We start from the raw sequence: 15995 nt of genomic DNA, 5'->3' as shown, positions 1-15995 counted from the left end.
TGAGCCTAGAGTCAGGAAGACCTGGGTTCACCTAGCTGTGTGATCTTGGGCAAGTTACTTCACTTCTGTTTTGCCTCCGTTTCCTCAACTGTAAAAAAATAAAACTGTATCCCCATACTAAGAACACCTATCTCAAAGGGTCATTGTGAGGATCAGTGAGATTTTTGTAAAACCCTAAGCACAGTACTTAGCCCATAGTAGGTCCTTGAATAAGTGCTTATTCTCTTCCCATTTCTTTCCCCAGCCTTCTCCCAGTAGGGATTTAGACATTTGGAAGGTGAAAAGCTTTATTTCCAGAGGAATAGATTAAATTAATCACTCGATTTAATTAAGAGTCAATATGTGCAAAGAGGATGCAAAAAAAAAAGAAAAAGGTCAGAAGTAGTCCCTGCCCTGAAGGAGAATGCTATGTATAAGATAAATAGGAACTGATGAACTAAGGGGTTGAAGTTGAATTAAGAGGGGGTGGCAGGCAGCTGGGTGGCTTGAGAGCCAGGCCTAGAGACTGGAGGTCCTAGGTTCAAATCTGGCCTCAGACACTTCCCTGGGCAAGTCACTTGACCCCCATTGCCTAGCCCTTACCACTCTTCTGCCTTGGAGCCAATACACAGTATTGATTCTAAGATGGAAGGTAAGGGTTTTAAATTAATTAAAAAAAAAAAAGAAGGCTGGGGAAGGTGGGAAGAACATTCCAGGTATGGTGACAGCCTGAGAAAATGTCACTCAGAAATGGAATATCTTGTTTGTGGAACAGCAAGAGTACATTTGTCCAGGTAGGGGGGGAGAAAGGTGTAAGAAGAATGGAAAAGGAGGCAACTCGGTGGCTCAGTAGATAGACTGCCTGGCCTGGAGTGGGGAGGTCCTAGGTCTAAATCTGGCCTTAAGATCCTTCCTAGTTGTGACCCTGGTTGAGTCATTTAATCCCACTTGTGTAGCCCTTCCTGCTCATCTGCTTTGGAACCAGTACACTGTATTAATTTCAAATGGAAGGTAAGAGTTAAAAAAAAAAGACTGGAAAGGCAGGATGGGGCTAATTTAAGAAGGGCTTTTGCATACCAAACAGAGCATTTAGTATTTGATAGTGGAGGCCACAGGGAGCCATTGGAGTTAATTGAGTGGTACATGGGTGGATGATAGGATGAGACCTACAGGATATATGTCTGTCCTGACAAGCCCTTGAGAGCAAAACAGAATAGAGAATTCAGCTTCTGAAGCTAGGCAACTGAATGGAAACCTGAGGACTGAAAGTTCTGATCCTGAGTTCCTTCTGACTCATGGATGTATGACCTTGGTCAGGTCAGTTCCCCTCTTGGTTGTTTAATTCCTCATAGCTGTAAAATGGGCTAAGGAACTTAGGCTGTTTCATTTAATGTATCAGCATCATAGGGACTGGGTCTTGTGGGTGTTCATGCTGGGTAGAGTGGTACCATGTAAGTTCCTTGAGGGCAGGGACTTTTTTCTCTTCCCCTCTCCACTCCTCTTTTTCCCAGAGCTCCTGCCTGTTGTAGGAACTTAATAAAATGCTTGTTGAATTGAATTGTGGGTGAAAGGACAGACACCGAGGATGTGGGAGCAGCACTTGTAGCTGGGTCGGGAGGGGAGGGAGGATCAGGAAAGACCTCAGTAGGCATAAAGGATTGATTCAGACCTGAAAACCACTGATGTGCTCAGCTGCCAAAAGCAATCATCTGTTCTGCCCCCAAATGAGGTGGTCCTAAGCCAAGGATGTGTTGGAGCTAGCTGACTGGTCAATTTCTTTGTGAGCATTTACTAATCTGGGCTTGATTTATTGCCTTCCTAATATGGGTTATTGCTGTCAGTTAAAATTGTAGATCAAAGTCAAGGGTATCCCATGCATATATGTGTGTGCACATTTGTTGTTCCCCCCAAGGTAAACATTTACCATCCCCCCATGAGCACAAAAGTCATGGCTTCCTCCTGTTGGGAGCTTGGAGGCTTCATTGGGCCTTGCTTGGAAAGACAAGATAAGCAAATACCCAATGACATTTTAGTGTTTGTGAGGCATATGGGACATCTGTAGGAAGATTTGCTGATTCTGAGCAGCAAAGTTTATATATATATTTTTTTTTCTTTTTGGTGCCCCCCACTTAGTTTACTCCATATATATGTATGTATGTGTGTGTGTGTGTGTGTGTGTGTGTGTGTGTTTAAATCTTATCTGATTCCTTTAAATCTCTTGCAGTTGTATGGTTTTTTTTTTTAAGTTTGTCACAAACTTCCTGTTTGGGGCCTGCCTCAAGATATAAAGCATTGTACATTTTCAAACCTTTAGCATCATCCTGAGAGCTCAAAACCCCTTTATTTCTCCTTCCGTCTGACTTCTGAATCTCAGCACCATATTACTTGTCTTATTTAATGAAGATGATAAAGGTGGGGGTGGGGGGGTGGGAGTGATGAAGAAGGGGAAAAAAAGCTTTTAAATGCTTTATCATGAAAGCACTTTCATGGCCATTAACTTAGTGCATCCTCATAGCAACCAACAGATTGTAGACCAATAGACTTCTAGACTATCAACTCGATGAGAGCAGGAGCCCAGCTTATTTAAACTTCACTCAACAAGGGGTTTATTAGGCATTTATTGTGTGCCAAATACTGTGAAAATGAATGAAATGAAATTTATTAAGTGTTTAGTATGTGCCAAGTACTAGGATATAAATAGAAAATTTGAGACAGAGTTTGTACTCAGAAGAAATTCAACTTCTATTTGGGAAAGAGAGCACATGAGAGTTAGTTTAGCTTTAGAGAACAAAGAAAGGCTCAGGCATCCTTAATTTAATCAGTAGGTTAGAGGAGGGGTATAGTGGCACTGTAGTTGTAAGGCCTGGAAGATGGTAAGAGGCTGGTAGATGACAAGTCCTGGTGGGCTCCATTTTACTAGGTTAGAATCCCTGGGAGTATTTCTGGGCTTGTTGGGGGTAGGGGAGGTGATAAGGGAGAGAATGGTGCTCCCAAGGTGTAAATGTTAAATAAAATGAAAATGAAAGTGCCTGTCCTCAAGGGGCTTATTGTCTATGGCAGAGGAGAAGCCTGAGAAAAGTATATATAAAATAAATAGGATATAATTTTGCTGAGGTTGCAACTAGGGGGATTAGAAAGACCTCCTATACCAGATTAGAAGATAGATTTAGGCCTGAAAAAGATTGTTCCTCTCATTCTCTCGGAGCCTTTCAAGTAGTGGTAGCTTAAGCAGGGGTGTGCTGGAGCCAGCTCAAACTAGTTTAGAATCTATTGTCAAAGTTTCATTGTAAGCATTTATACTTTGTTAATAACTGGCAAATACTACAGATCAGGGTCTGAGTTTTTGTTTTATGGATTGTCTGGCCTTAAGAAAGTACCGAGAAAATGTGAATAATATAGATTAAATTTAAGAGTGTTGTAAGAGCATTTTATTTTTTTTCCCCTGAAGATCTGATTGTTAAACATTTACCACCACACTACTTCACTAAGCTTTGAAGGAAGTGAATGTGTGTGTTGATTTTTTTTTTTAAGGGATAGATGTGGGAAAGCAATTAGCCTAAATGGAACTAGTGAGTTTGTTTGTAAAGTACATATAAGAAAAAACTTGAAGATTTTATTGGAAAGAGAGGGTAGACTATGAAGGGCTTTGAATGCCACATGTGAACCTTATTCCTCAGGGAGTTTATACCCATTATAGAATTTTGAGCAGGGAAGTGACACACTAAAGATGAAAACATCTGACTTATAGAGCTCTTTTAAGATTTGTAAAGTATTTTACATATAGCCTTCCATTTGATTATCACAATAACCCTTCCAGATGTGGTCAGTCTCGTTTGATTATTACCAACTACTCAACCAGTGCTAGGTATTATTTGCTTCCATTTTACAAATCAGACAAAATTATTAAAGGAATTGCTCAAAGTCACATGTCACAAGGCTAGCATATGTCAAAGGTTAGAACCGAGCAGGGCTTTGTCTCGAGTGCATTTCTCTTCCCACCTCCACATCCAGGCCCTTTTATATTTCATCACCATGACTTTCGGGCGTTAATAACTATAATTGGTGTGGTGGAATGCTAGATTTGGAGCCCAATTTCCTGCATACATTTCTATCTACTAACTCTATGAACTCAGGACAAATTACCTAATTTTGATGTGCCTGAGTTTTTAAGATGAGGGAATTGGACTCCATGACCTAAGCTTCTCTCTAGCTCTCAATCTATAGGAATAACAATAATAACTTAGTATTTACATAGCACTTTAAAATTTATAAAATGCTATACAAATATCATCTTATTTTCTCCTCTTAATAACCCCAAAAGATAGATATGGTGACTCCATGATGGCAATGATAATGATAATGAACATAGGGATACACAAAAGTCATTTTGCAAAAACCTCATTTCTGCATTATAATTGAACCCAAGTTGCCCTATTTCAAACTCTGTTCTGTCATTCAGCTGAACACCAGAGATACACACTGAATATGCAGGGATGACCCCAGCTAGTGGCTGGTGCCTGAATCACCGTAGTGAGGATGGGGTGTTTTGGTCCAACTACCAAAATGAGTTTCCTCAAGCACAGGTCATGTCACTCTGCTAATCAATACATGGAAGATCAAATAGAAACTCTAATGTTTGTCATTGAAAGCCCTTTACTATTTGGCCAGAACCCTTTCACAATCCCTTTAGTTCATCTCTGTGCCTTTGTCTAGGCTGACCCCCTCCCTCCCTGAGCCTTTCCTGGAATTCATTCCTGCTCTTCCTGGACCTCTTAAAATCTCTAGCTTTCATCAAAGCTCTCTTTAAGCAACACCGTTTATGAGACCTTTCTTATTATTTCCCTTCTTTCTTCCTTAGTTCCTTCATATTTATTTCGTATATGTGCCCATGTGTTATCTCCTTAAATAGCCTGTGAGTTTCTTGTAGGCAAAATGGGTTAAAAAAATTTTTTTTAACCATTACCTCCCACCTTAGTGGTTACAAGACAGACGAGCAGAAAGGGCCCAGCAATGTGGGTTAAGTGACTTGCCCAGAATCACACAGCTAGGAAGTATCTGAGGCTAAATTAGAACTCAAGATTCCAGGCCTTAATGCTGTATGCATTGAGCCTCTTAGCTGCCTTCAATGACTGTCACTTTTTGTCTTTGCCTCTATCCCCAGCTCTTAGCACAATGACTAACATACAATTGTGCCTAAGATTTGATTTTTGCTTGATTAGTTATTCTTTTATTATATTTATAGCATTGCTCCCATTGAAATAGCTGCTTTTTGGCAGCATCATATCTCCTCTTGTCCACTTTTTATATAACCAATTAATAAGTTGGGCATGCCTATGGTAGGTTAGAAATAGTGATTTGGCAGAGGGATTATGATATGGATTAGAGAAAAGACTAGAGATAGGGAGAACAGTTAGGAGCCTATTAAAATAGCCTAAACATAAGGTGATAGAGACCTGGAAAAGAGAGATGCTTAGAACTGGAAGTATAAATCTGGTTTTGTATAGTCCCTAGCTGTGTGACCCTGAGCAAGTCACTTAACCTCAGTTGCCTAGCTCTTACCTCTCTTCTGCCTGGGAACTAATACTCAGGATCAATTCTATGGCAGAAGATAAAGGTTTTTTAAAAACCCTGAAAGATTGCTGAGGTAGAGAGTGAAGGAGAAAAGAGAAGCAAAAGATGAGTCAACTGAATTACCAATATTCAATGAAGTTTTTAGGGCAGCTTAGGTAGATAGAAAACTGTTCTTGGAGTCAAGAAAACCTGAGTTCAAATTCAGCCTCAGACATTAGCTTTGTGACTCTGGGCAAGTCACTTTACTCTGTTTGCCTCAGTTTCCTCATCTGTAAAATGATCTGGGGAAGGAAATGGCAAACTACTTCAGTACCTTTGCCAAGAAAACCCCAAAGGAGGTCATGAAGAATGAGGCAGAATTGAAAGGACTGAACAACTACCACCACCACCACCATGTTTTTATTAATCACTTCCTTTGTTAAAATAGTTAAGGTAGCGATACCACTTCTACTTTAAAGGAGAAAGTGCTAAATAGAGAAAGCTTGAAAAAGGATAAAAATGTGAGGGTCAAAGTTAAGAGCTTTGGTGACTAGTATATATTGACAGAAATAGAGTTTCAGTCTTATTGAGGTGAAGTGACTTGCTTTCTAGTCATGTGGCTAGCTGGTAAATATCTCAGAAGTGGAATTTGAATTCAGCTCTTCCTGCTTCTCATGAGCAGCACGCTTTCCAGGATCTAAAAGTTGTTTGATAGCAGAGACAAGGAGAAAATTGAGAACCCTAAGAGGGTGAAAAAGACAAAGATTAGTTGGGGATATTTGCTTGAGATGGACTCTGTTCATATATTATTGAACAAAAAAAAAATTTTCGGCTTTTCTATGGATGGTGGGAACTAATTTCCCTCCCTCCCTCCCTCCCTCCCTCCCTCCCTCCCTCCCTTCCTTCCTTCCTTCCTTCCTTCCTTCCTTCCTTCCTTCCTTCCTTCCTTCCTTCCTTCCTTCCTTCCTTCCTTCCTTCCTTCCTTCCTTCCTTCCTTCCTTCCTTCCTTCCTTCCTTCCTTCCTTCCTTCCTTCCTTCCTTCCTTCCTTCCTTCCTTCCTTCCTTCCTTCCTTCCTTCCTTTCTTCCTTCTTCCCACCATTTCTTCCTCCCTTCTTCCCTCCCTTCCTTCTTTCTCTCCTTTCCCTCATTGATTATAGGACCACATGTTTAGAACTAGAGAGGACATTAAAAGCCAACTCTGTTCAGTTTATCAGCTCTCAGATTTAAGACAAGTTAAGTCACTGGCTCAGAGTTACACTGCTAAGTGGGAGTTCAAGATAGTATTTGAACTCATGTCTCCCTTAGCTTAAGAGGCAGCCAGGGGACTCTGGATAGATTGCCGAGTCTGGAGTTCAAATCTAGCCTCAGACACTTGTTATCTATGTGACCTAAACAAGTCACTTAACCTGTCCTTGCTTTAATTCACTGGACAAGGAAATGGCAAATTGTTCTAATACCTTTGCCAAAAATAACCCCATGTACAGGATGATTCATGGGACATGACTGAACAATAACAACTTCCTTATTCTAAGAGCAGAGCTTGTCTCTCCAGTCTCCTAGCAGCCTTTGGGTCATGTGCCCCAGCCTGCTTAAACTCACCATGTGCTTCTGTGGGGTTGCCCTCTGTGATTCTCATTTTCAGTTCATGATCATTGCATGGCATTTCAAAATTGTCCTAAAATAGTTTTTCATTTACCCCCATAGATGCTGCCTGGGCAGGAGTCTTAGAAGCTGATCAGCATAATCCTCAAACAGGTAATTTTGGAGGATTTCTCCTTCCTTCCATTTAGATGCTTTGTGAGAGACTGTGGTTGTAGCTCTACACTTCTGGAGGTAGCTAGAGTTCATTTTGTTTTCTGTGGCCACTGTGTTCTGGGCTCAGACCAAAGCCCGAAGAAGCAGCGACGTAACAGTCATGGGAACCTATGAGAATCCTCTTCTACAAAGTTGTAGATGCTCGAGGGCCAGCAGCCCCTTTTTATGTCCTCCAGGGTCTTCATAAACAAAGGGAGGAACATTTTATCGGGCTTCTCTTGACCCGGAGAGAAACTGAAACACAGTTTTCTATGTGAGTTTCCCAACAATATTTAGGTAATAAATGATAGGATTAAATAGATTTGACCTGAGATTCTCCTACCCCAAATCTCTCTCTCTTGACACCATGGCAACGAGTTTGACTCCTTGCCCTATGTTCTGAAGTCAAAGGACCTGGGTGCAAATACAGCCTTTGTCACTTCATACTTAAGTGACTATGGACAAGTCATTTAATCTTCTTTAAAATTTTTGGATCCTCTGTTAATTCATTTGTAAAATGAAGGGGTTGGGCTCTTATGACCTTAGTGGTCTCTTCTTCCCCTAAATTTGTAATTCTACATTTACACATCAAAAGTTAGAGATTAATATGATGAAATACTATCTAGTGAGGTTTTCTCCTCCACTTCTATTACTTCAATTATTCTATTCTTTTATATTACTTCTTTTCTTCTTTTACTTCTGTTACTACAATCATAAAGAAGTAAACTCATATGCCTCAGCTTGGAACTGAAAGTCTTCCCCCCAATTTTTTAAACTCTTACCTTTTGTCTTAGAATCAAATACTGTGTATTGGTTTCAAGGCATTGATTTCAAGGTTTCAAGTGGTAATGGGTAGGCAATGGGGGTTAATGTGACTTGCCCAGGGTTACACAGCTAAGAAGTATCTAAAGTTGTATTTGAATCCAGGACCTCCCATCTCTAGGACTGGCTCTCAATCCACTGAGCCATTCTTCTTAACTTTTACTGTCTGCACTGTGTTCCCCCATGTGTATTCTTCATTCTTTTTAGGTTAACCTCACAGTCCCCTGAACATACCATGTTTGTTGTAATTTCTAATTTCTTGAACACCATACTCATTACCATCTGAAAATGTTTGAGAACGCTTTTCTTTCAGTCTAAATTTTTTTCTTCAACTTTTTTCTATTCAAATTGCACTTTCTTTTTTAAAAGGTTTATTTTCAGTTCCGAATTCTCTCTCTACCACTCTTCCCCTCTCTATTAAAGTCATGCAAAACGTATTTCACATTAGCCATGTTGCAAAAGAAAAGTAAAGAACGTGGAAAAAACTGAATTTATATTCAGAGTTCATCTGTTTTCTGTCTGGAAGTGGATAGCATTTTTTTTTTTAAATCATGAATCCTTTGGAACTGTCTGGTGAAGTTTAAAGGGAATTTAGGTTGTCCAGGGCATAGCCATCATTTTCCAAGGAGACTATCCTACAGAGCAGCTTCTACCTACTCCCACTGAGTATGCCAATGATAGAAAGAATGACTCCTGAATGTGTTGAAATCCTGGTTGGGCCCATTAGTGCATTTCCAGTTTTAATATGGGCTATAGGAAGGTTAGGACTTGTTTCTCTAGTTTCTCCTGCAGAGCTCTCCTAGGGCCTTCTGACCCCCGTTGTGGCTCCCTTCTGAGGCTGTGGAGTGAATGAATTTAGTGACATCTATAAACTGAATTCCATTTTTCAAGCTATTGCCCTACTGTGCAGCTTTCTTTGCTCATTGTGTCATGGTAGCTTGGACTTGAAAGGCCCTCAGAGATGATCTAATTATGCTTTTATTGGAATATGAATAAATATAATAATCATTGCTACTGTTAGCAGGGGCATTTTTCACACACACACAATCAGAACATGTCAGATATGGAAGGAGCTTTAGAGATCTCTGGGGACACCAAAGTGGCATAGTGTGTAGATAGTGTATTGAGCTTAGGATCAGGAAGACTCATCTTCCTGAGTTTAAATCTGGCCTCAGACACTTCCTAGTTGTGTGACCCTGGGCAGGTCACTTAATTCTGTTTGCCTCAGTTTTATCATCTACATAATGAGTTGGAAATGGCAAACCACTCCAGTATCTTTGCCAAGAAAATCCTCAAATGGGTTTACAAAGAGTTGGACACAACCGAAACAACTTGGCAATCATAACAAGAGATCATCTCTTAGAAAGTATGCCCTTCTTTCATTTATAGTTGAGGAATTTGAGGCCCAGAAGGTTGTGTCTTGTCTGAGATCCTCCAGGTTTTAAATTAGTTATGAGACTTGAAGTTAGATCTTTGGTCTCTTATATCTGATGCCTTTTGTACTATAGTTAACTCTTCCCCTTTAAAATGTGCTTAAATTAGTTTTTTTTTTTAAATGTTGGAGGCAAATTGCTCGAGTTATGTTCTAAGAATTTTTTCCATTTTGTATACCCATCTATAAAGTGTTTTTTGAATTTTCATAAAAGTTTACATAATTACATCTGCTACTTCATTCATTCAAATATTTCTAGATTGGCTTATGAGGCCCAGTGGAGAATATGAGATGTGGAAAATATGGTCCCTATTTAGTACAACATGTTACAGTTTAATTGGGGAGATAGGATATACAGAAATATATTTGTGAAACAGCCTCATAGGGTGTAAGTTAAGGTATGATTAAGTGTCAAAGTGAATGAGTATTTGAGAATATTATGTATTCCTTTTGTGTGGTGGTGAAAAGGAAGGTCAGTCTCAATGAATGAAGAATTTGTACCTTAAATTATTTTAATAGAAATATGATTGTAATTACTAGATAACATGCTTGCAATAATTAGTCAAGTGGTATTTGACATCTATTTGCAGACAAACTGAGTGCTTGTCTTTTTAAAAAATCCCAGTCTTTTAGTTTTAATTCTTGTTAGCAAGAACTTTTGATAGGTCCATTAAGGATTAAAGAATTGGGGGAGTAAGAATTAACAAGGTTTTGTTTTTTATCAGGATCTGGGATTTCATTAAGTAGAAGCAATTTCCATTGTGAAAACTCTCTAACCAGTGGAGATCAGACACTTATCTGTAGTTGATTTTTTTTTTTTTGAGCTTGGGACAGTGTGGCAGTTTGGGAGTGTATATCTGATAATGGTGTGCCCTGGGTACAAAGAGGTGTTGAAGGCAAGATTTGAACCCACCATATTTTCCTGATTTCAAGACTGTCCACTGTTTCAATGGGGTCAAATTGAAATAGAAATATATCCTTGCAGCCTACATAATGACTTGGAATTTTCTGGGAAGCTAAGTGACACTGTGAATTGAGCACCAGGCCTGGAGTCAGAAAGATCTGGTCTCAGACACTTACTGACTGTGTCAATCCTGGGCAAGTCATTTAACCATGTTTGCCTCAGTTTCTTCATTTGCAAAATGAGCTGGAGAAGGAAATAGCAAACTAGTCTGTTTTTTTTTTTAACCCTTACTTTCTGTCTTAGAGTCAATACTGTGTGTTGGTCCCAAGGCAGAAGAGTGGTAAGGGCTAGGCAATGGGGGTTAAGTGACTTGTCCAGGGTCACACAGCTGGGAAGTGTCTGAGGCCAGATTTGAACCTAGGACCTCCCATCTCTAGGCCTGGGTCTCAATCCACTGAGCCACCTAGCTGCCCCCCCCCTGGTATTTTTGCCAAGAAAGCCCAACTGGGATCATGAAGAATCTGAAACAATTGAATAACAACATGTTGTATTTTATTAAATATTTCCAAATTATCTTTTAATCTGGTTGGGGCCCTTTTGGGAATTTTGTCGGCCTCAAACTGCTAAGTTTGACACCTCTTCAGTATGTAACTCTTCATCACTGGCACAGAATTCCTTGTATAATGGTATTGAATGAGTTTTCCTTCCTTCCTTCCTTCCTTCCTTCCTTCCTTCCTTCCTTCCTTCCTTCCTTCCTTCCTTCCTTCCTTCCTTCCTTCCTTCCTTCCTTCCTTCCTTCCTTCCTTCCTTCCTTCCTTCCTTCCTTCCTTCCTTCCTTCCTTCCTTCCTTCCTTCCTTCCTTCCTTCCTTCCTTCCTTCCTTCCTTCCTTCCTTCCTTCCTTCCTTCCTTCCTTCCTTTCCTCCCTCCCTTTCCTCCCTCCCTTTCTCCTTTACCTTCTGTCTTAGAATCAATACTAAGTGTCTATTCCAAGGTAAAAGAACAATAAGAGTTAGGTTAGGCAGTTGTGGTTAAGCATAACTAGGAAGTGTCTGAGGCCACATTTGATCCCAGGTCTGGAGTTAACATGGTGTTCTATCCACTGAGCCACCCAACTGCCCACACTTACTATGCCATACTAGCTCTGTGGTATAGAAGGAGATTGATTGAAATGGATAAGGCATTTTGATTTAAGCTCATAAGAACCCAGATTTAAAACTGAAAGGTATCTTTGAGATCATTTAGTCCAACTCTTTTATATAGGAGGAACTGCAAACCTATTAAGATCAAGTGACTTGCCCACTTGAATGATTTTTTTTAAAAACCTTTACCTTCTCTCTTAGAATTGGTATTGGTTCTAAGGCAGAAGAGTGGTAAGGACTAGGCAATTGAAATTAAATGACTTGCCCAGGGTCACACAACTAGGAAGTACCTGAGGACAGATTAAAGCCAAGACCCCCTGTCTCTAAGAGTGGCTCTCCATCCACTGAGCCACCTAGCTGTTCAGGATTAAATTAGTTTTGCTTTAACAGAAGCATTTAAAAAAAACACTAATAATAACTTGAAACAAAAAAAAAATCCATCATGGATTGGGGATTATTGTCCTCCATTGAAAAGATGGTTTCTGAGACCATCTTTTTAGAACAGCTTTTACACGGGGCTACAGAACTCATGGTTTGACTGGAGCTAGTCTTGCCAAGATGGAAGCCAGTGGGGAAGCTGGCTTCCTCAGCTTGGGTTACAACACCACCCACACAGTAAACCCCAGGCCATGTCATCATACTGATTGTCTTCGAGGGATTATCTCGATGTGGTGAGCTGCATGCAGTTGGCTTGCCAATCTTGGGCTTTGGGGTAGAACTCTGGAATTTACACAATGTTGAGCCGAGTTTTATAAGGAAGGACACTGTGGACATGTGGCACTCTGTTCTCTTCATATCACTGCTTCAGAGCCTGGTCCCGACCCCAGCTTTCATGGGTGCTGTAGCTGTCATGTTGTCTTATGGTTTCATATTTAAAACCAGGAGGAAGTGGTTTTATTAGCCCCTCAGCCCTGCCTCCCCCAACTCCCCAATCATCATCTTTATCTTTATCACTATTACTTATATATAAAGGCCAGGCATTGTTCTAAGTACTTTTCAAATATTATCACACTTGATCCTCATGATCAATGTTCAAAGGTAGGTGCGATGAATATTCCCATTTTACAGGTGAGGAAATTGAGGTAAATAGAAATTAGGTGATTCACTCAAGGTCCCAAAGCTAAATGGAACTCGGGTCTTCCTGAGTGTAGGTTCCTGTTCCTTCCACTGAACACCTAACACCCTAATTGTAGTCAATTATATAGCTAGACTTAGTTGTATACATATATTCACATTAATCTGTGTGACCTTGGCCAAATTACCCAAGTCTCATGGTATCCACAAAAATGCAGGAGTGAGACCCCTCTCGCTTTAGTTCTAAGATCTTATATTCCTCTGAATTGAGAGCCACCTGTGGGCACAGTTTGCCTCCTACTGCTTCATTGTCTTTGCATCTCTCTCGTCTCTTTTTTTCTCTCCCAACTCTGCTTCCTGTGACCAGTGGCCTACATGTGTGAGATGGGGGCAGAAGATTAGAGCTTGAGGGGACTTTAGGAGTCATAGGGCTCTCATTTTACCATGATACTGCAGTCCACAGAAGTTAAGACTTGCCTGAGGTCCCTCAGCAAGGGGCCAAGCTGGTTCTTGAACCCCATTCCTGATTCCAGATTCAGCATACTCTCTATCATAACACGCTCCAGCCCCAAATCAGCCAGGTACATTCTGTAACAACAGGGAATGAACTTTGTCTAGTATGAGAGTTTTTGATCATTTGTAGGTTTTAGTCTCATATCATCATCAGTTTCCTCTTTGACATTTTCCAGTAGGATGTAGTATTGTTATTCGAAACTCTTCATGGTCAAACCAATTACTTTTCCTTCCAAATCCATCCCTCATCTGAACTTTTCTGTTTCTGTCAAGGGTACCAGCATCCTTCCAGTCACCTGGATTTTCAGTATTGCTGTGCATCATGATTCCTTCCAGTATTTTCATCTTGGTGTGAATAAGTAACTTTATATAAAAGTATTACTATATATATTATATGCATTATATATTATACTTACATACATATCAGTATCCATGTCTTATAGATAGCTCTATATTTACATGTATTTATTCATATCTATAAGCATATCTATCTCTTGTCTCTCTGTCTAATCTGTCTATGTCTATCTGTCTCTGTCCATCTATCCATCCATCCATCTATCCATCCATCCATCTATCCATCTATCTATCTATCTATCTATCTATCTATCTATCTATCTATCTATCTATCTATCTCTCTACCTATCTATCCATTCATCCATCCATCTGTCTGTCCATCTATCTATCTGTTTGTCCATCTATCTAATCTATGTCTGTCTGTCCATCTATCTGTCTATCCGTCTACCTACCTACTACCTTCCCTTCACTTCCATCTTAGAATCAATGCTTTATTTTGGTTCCAAAGAGCAGTAAGGGCTAGGCAATGAGGTTAAGTGACGTGCCCAGGTTCACACAGCTAGGAAGTGTGCAAAGCCAAATTGGAACCTAGGATCTCCCATCTCTAGGTCTGGCTCCCAATTCACTGAACTACCTAGCTGCCCTCTTTATATATTAAAAAAGTATCATCTTTATGATATGTGTATATACATATGTATAATATACATTCCTCCTTATACATTCATTTTTATTTACATTCATCCCACATATTCGGTTATCATTGTCAAATCTTATTGTTTCTATATTTATACCATCTCCTGCCTTCATACCCTTTTCCTCACTCATGTAGCTAATTCCCTCATTGAAGCCCTCTACTTTCCTCTCTAGGTCTCTTGCAACAGGCATCCTTATTAACTTCTCTTCTTCAAAGTGTCTTCTTCCCAATCCTCTGCCTCCGTATCCATCTCCTGAAATGATTTTCCTAAGGCCCACGTATGACCACATCCCTTCCCTACTTCTGTAAAGCCCAGTGGCTTCCTGTTTCTTCGGTATTAAATATAAGTTCCTCCATTTGATATTTCACAATCTAGCCCTCCCTGGTCTTATTATATGTGTGCCCCTTAATATGCACTATGTTCCATTAAAGCTGCCTTTTTCCATACTCCTTATCTGTGGCATGGTATTTCTACTTTCTTTTTCTGGGTTACTCTACTCTCGCACTTCCATCTTTTAGAATACTTATTTTTCTACAAGAAAAGAAAATTCTATCATTTATGCTTTTTCTGATCCTTTCAGATGGTTGTACCTTTCCCCAAAGCATCCTTTATCTATTTTGTATATACTTGAATAATGCAATAATGCATATTCTCTCTCCTGGTTAGAATCTTTAGGGCCAAGACTATTTAACTTTTTTTTTTAATTTATATTTCAATGGCTATGTACCACAATGATTGTCTGGCAAAATATTTTATGTTTAATAAATGCTTGTTGATTGATTTATTGATTGTTCAATGTTTCCTCTGGATAGGTGCCTGATCTCTGTTTTGCTTACTGACTGGGTGTGGTTCATTCATTCATTTACTTAGCTAACAGTTACTTATTTTATGAGGTTGATCATCCCGGAAATCCTTGAGTAGGACAGTAATATGGGAGGTGCTAATCCTGGCTAAAGGCAGAACCACAATACCAGGACTGAGATGTGGAAAGAGCATTGAATCAGAAGACTTGGGTTGGAGTGCTATAAGTTAGTTAACCTCTATGGTCTCAGTTTCATCTTCTGTCCATTGAGTTGGGGTTTGACTTGATTATTGCTTCCTCTGAGGTCAGACAATCTGTGATTCAGTTGTCTCTACTCTTCCCTTATCAGTGCTTTCTTGCTTCAAGCCAATGAACAATTCTTAAATTCAACAGTCTAGAGAGGATATATCAATACTGTTTCTTGTATATTGTAGTTAATAAATACTCATAGGATTGGATTATTCTGGATTAGGAAGGAAAGGGAGGTGATTATTTCTTGGATCCAATGTCCTCAATTTGAAGTTAAACAATTGTACAAAAATTTTATCATCATTTTCCAAGTTTTATAAATATTTTTTGTTGTCATTATGACACCATGGTCAATCCACCAACATCATATGTGTCTTCCTGAAGACTCCAACATTGACTGTTTATATCTTTTGTTATCTTTGCCTATTTCTTGGGTGTGAGATGAAACCTCAGAGTTATTTTGATTTACATTTCTCATATCATGGATGATTTTAATCCTTTCATATGTATTTTATTTTGGGGGGTAATTTTTCTGTTGAGGCATAAGATAAGAACAGATGCCCATGGAATGAGGTTATTTTGTTTACAAAGTTTTAGAGTTACATAAAGTCAACCTATGACACCATTACAGCTTATGAGATGTCTTTCCTCCCCTTCTGTTCTTATAAATCTAGAGGAGAGTGATTGGGTTTCATCTTTATTTCAAAGAAAAGAGAAAAGAATTCTAACATAAAACAGGGAAAACA

General features: G+C 39.5%; 1 protein-coding gene across 11 annotated transcripts in view; it reads left to right on the top strand.

The window, feature by feature from the left end:
• TRERF1 (transcriptional regulating factor 1) overlaps positions 1-15995 on the top strand; it is a 319667-nt gene that overhangs the window by 149230 nt on the left and 154442 nt on the right. For all 11 annotated transcript variants that reach the window (XM_016431075.2, XM_056818241.1, XM_056818246.1 and 8 more), the window contains one exon: positions 7235-7285. The gene's annotated coding sequence lies outside the window, so the exon portion shown is untranslated. The remainder of the gene's footprint in view (positions 1-7234; positions 7286-15995) is intronic.

Source organism: Monodelphis domestica, chromosome 2 (assembly GCF_027887165.1).
Source record: "Monodelphis domestica isolate mMonDom1 chromosome 2, mMonDom1.pri, whole genome shotgun sequence".
NCBI lineage: Eukaryota > Metazoa > Chordata > Mammalia > Didelphimorphia > Didelphidae > Monodelphis > Monodelphis domestica.
This window is presented reverse-complemented; position numbering and strand designations above follow the sequence as displayed.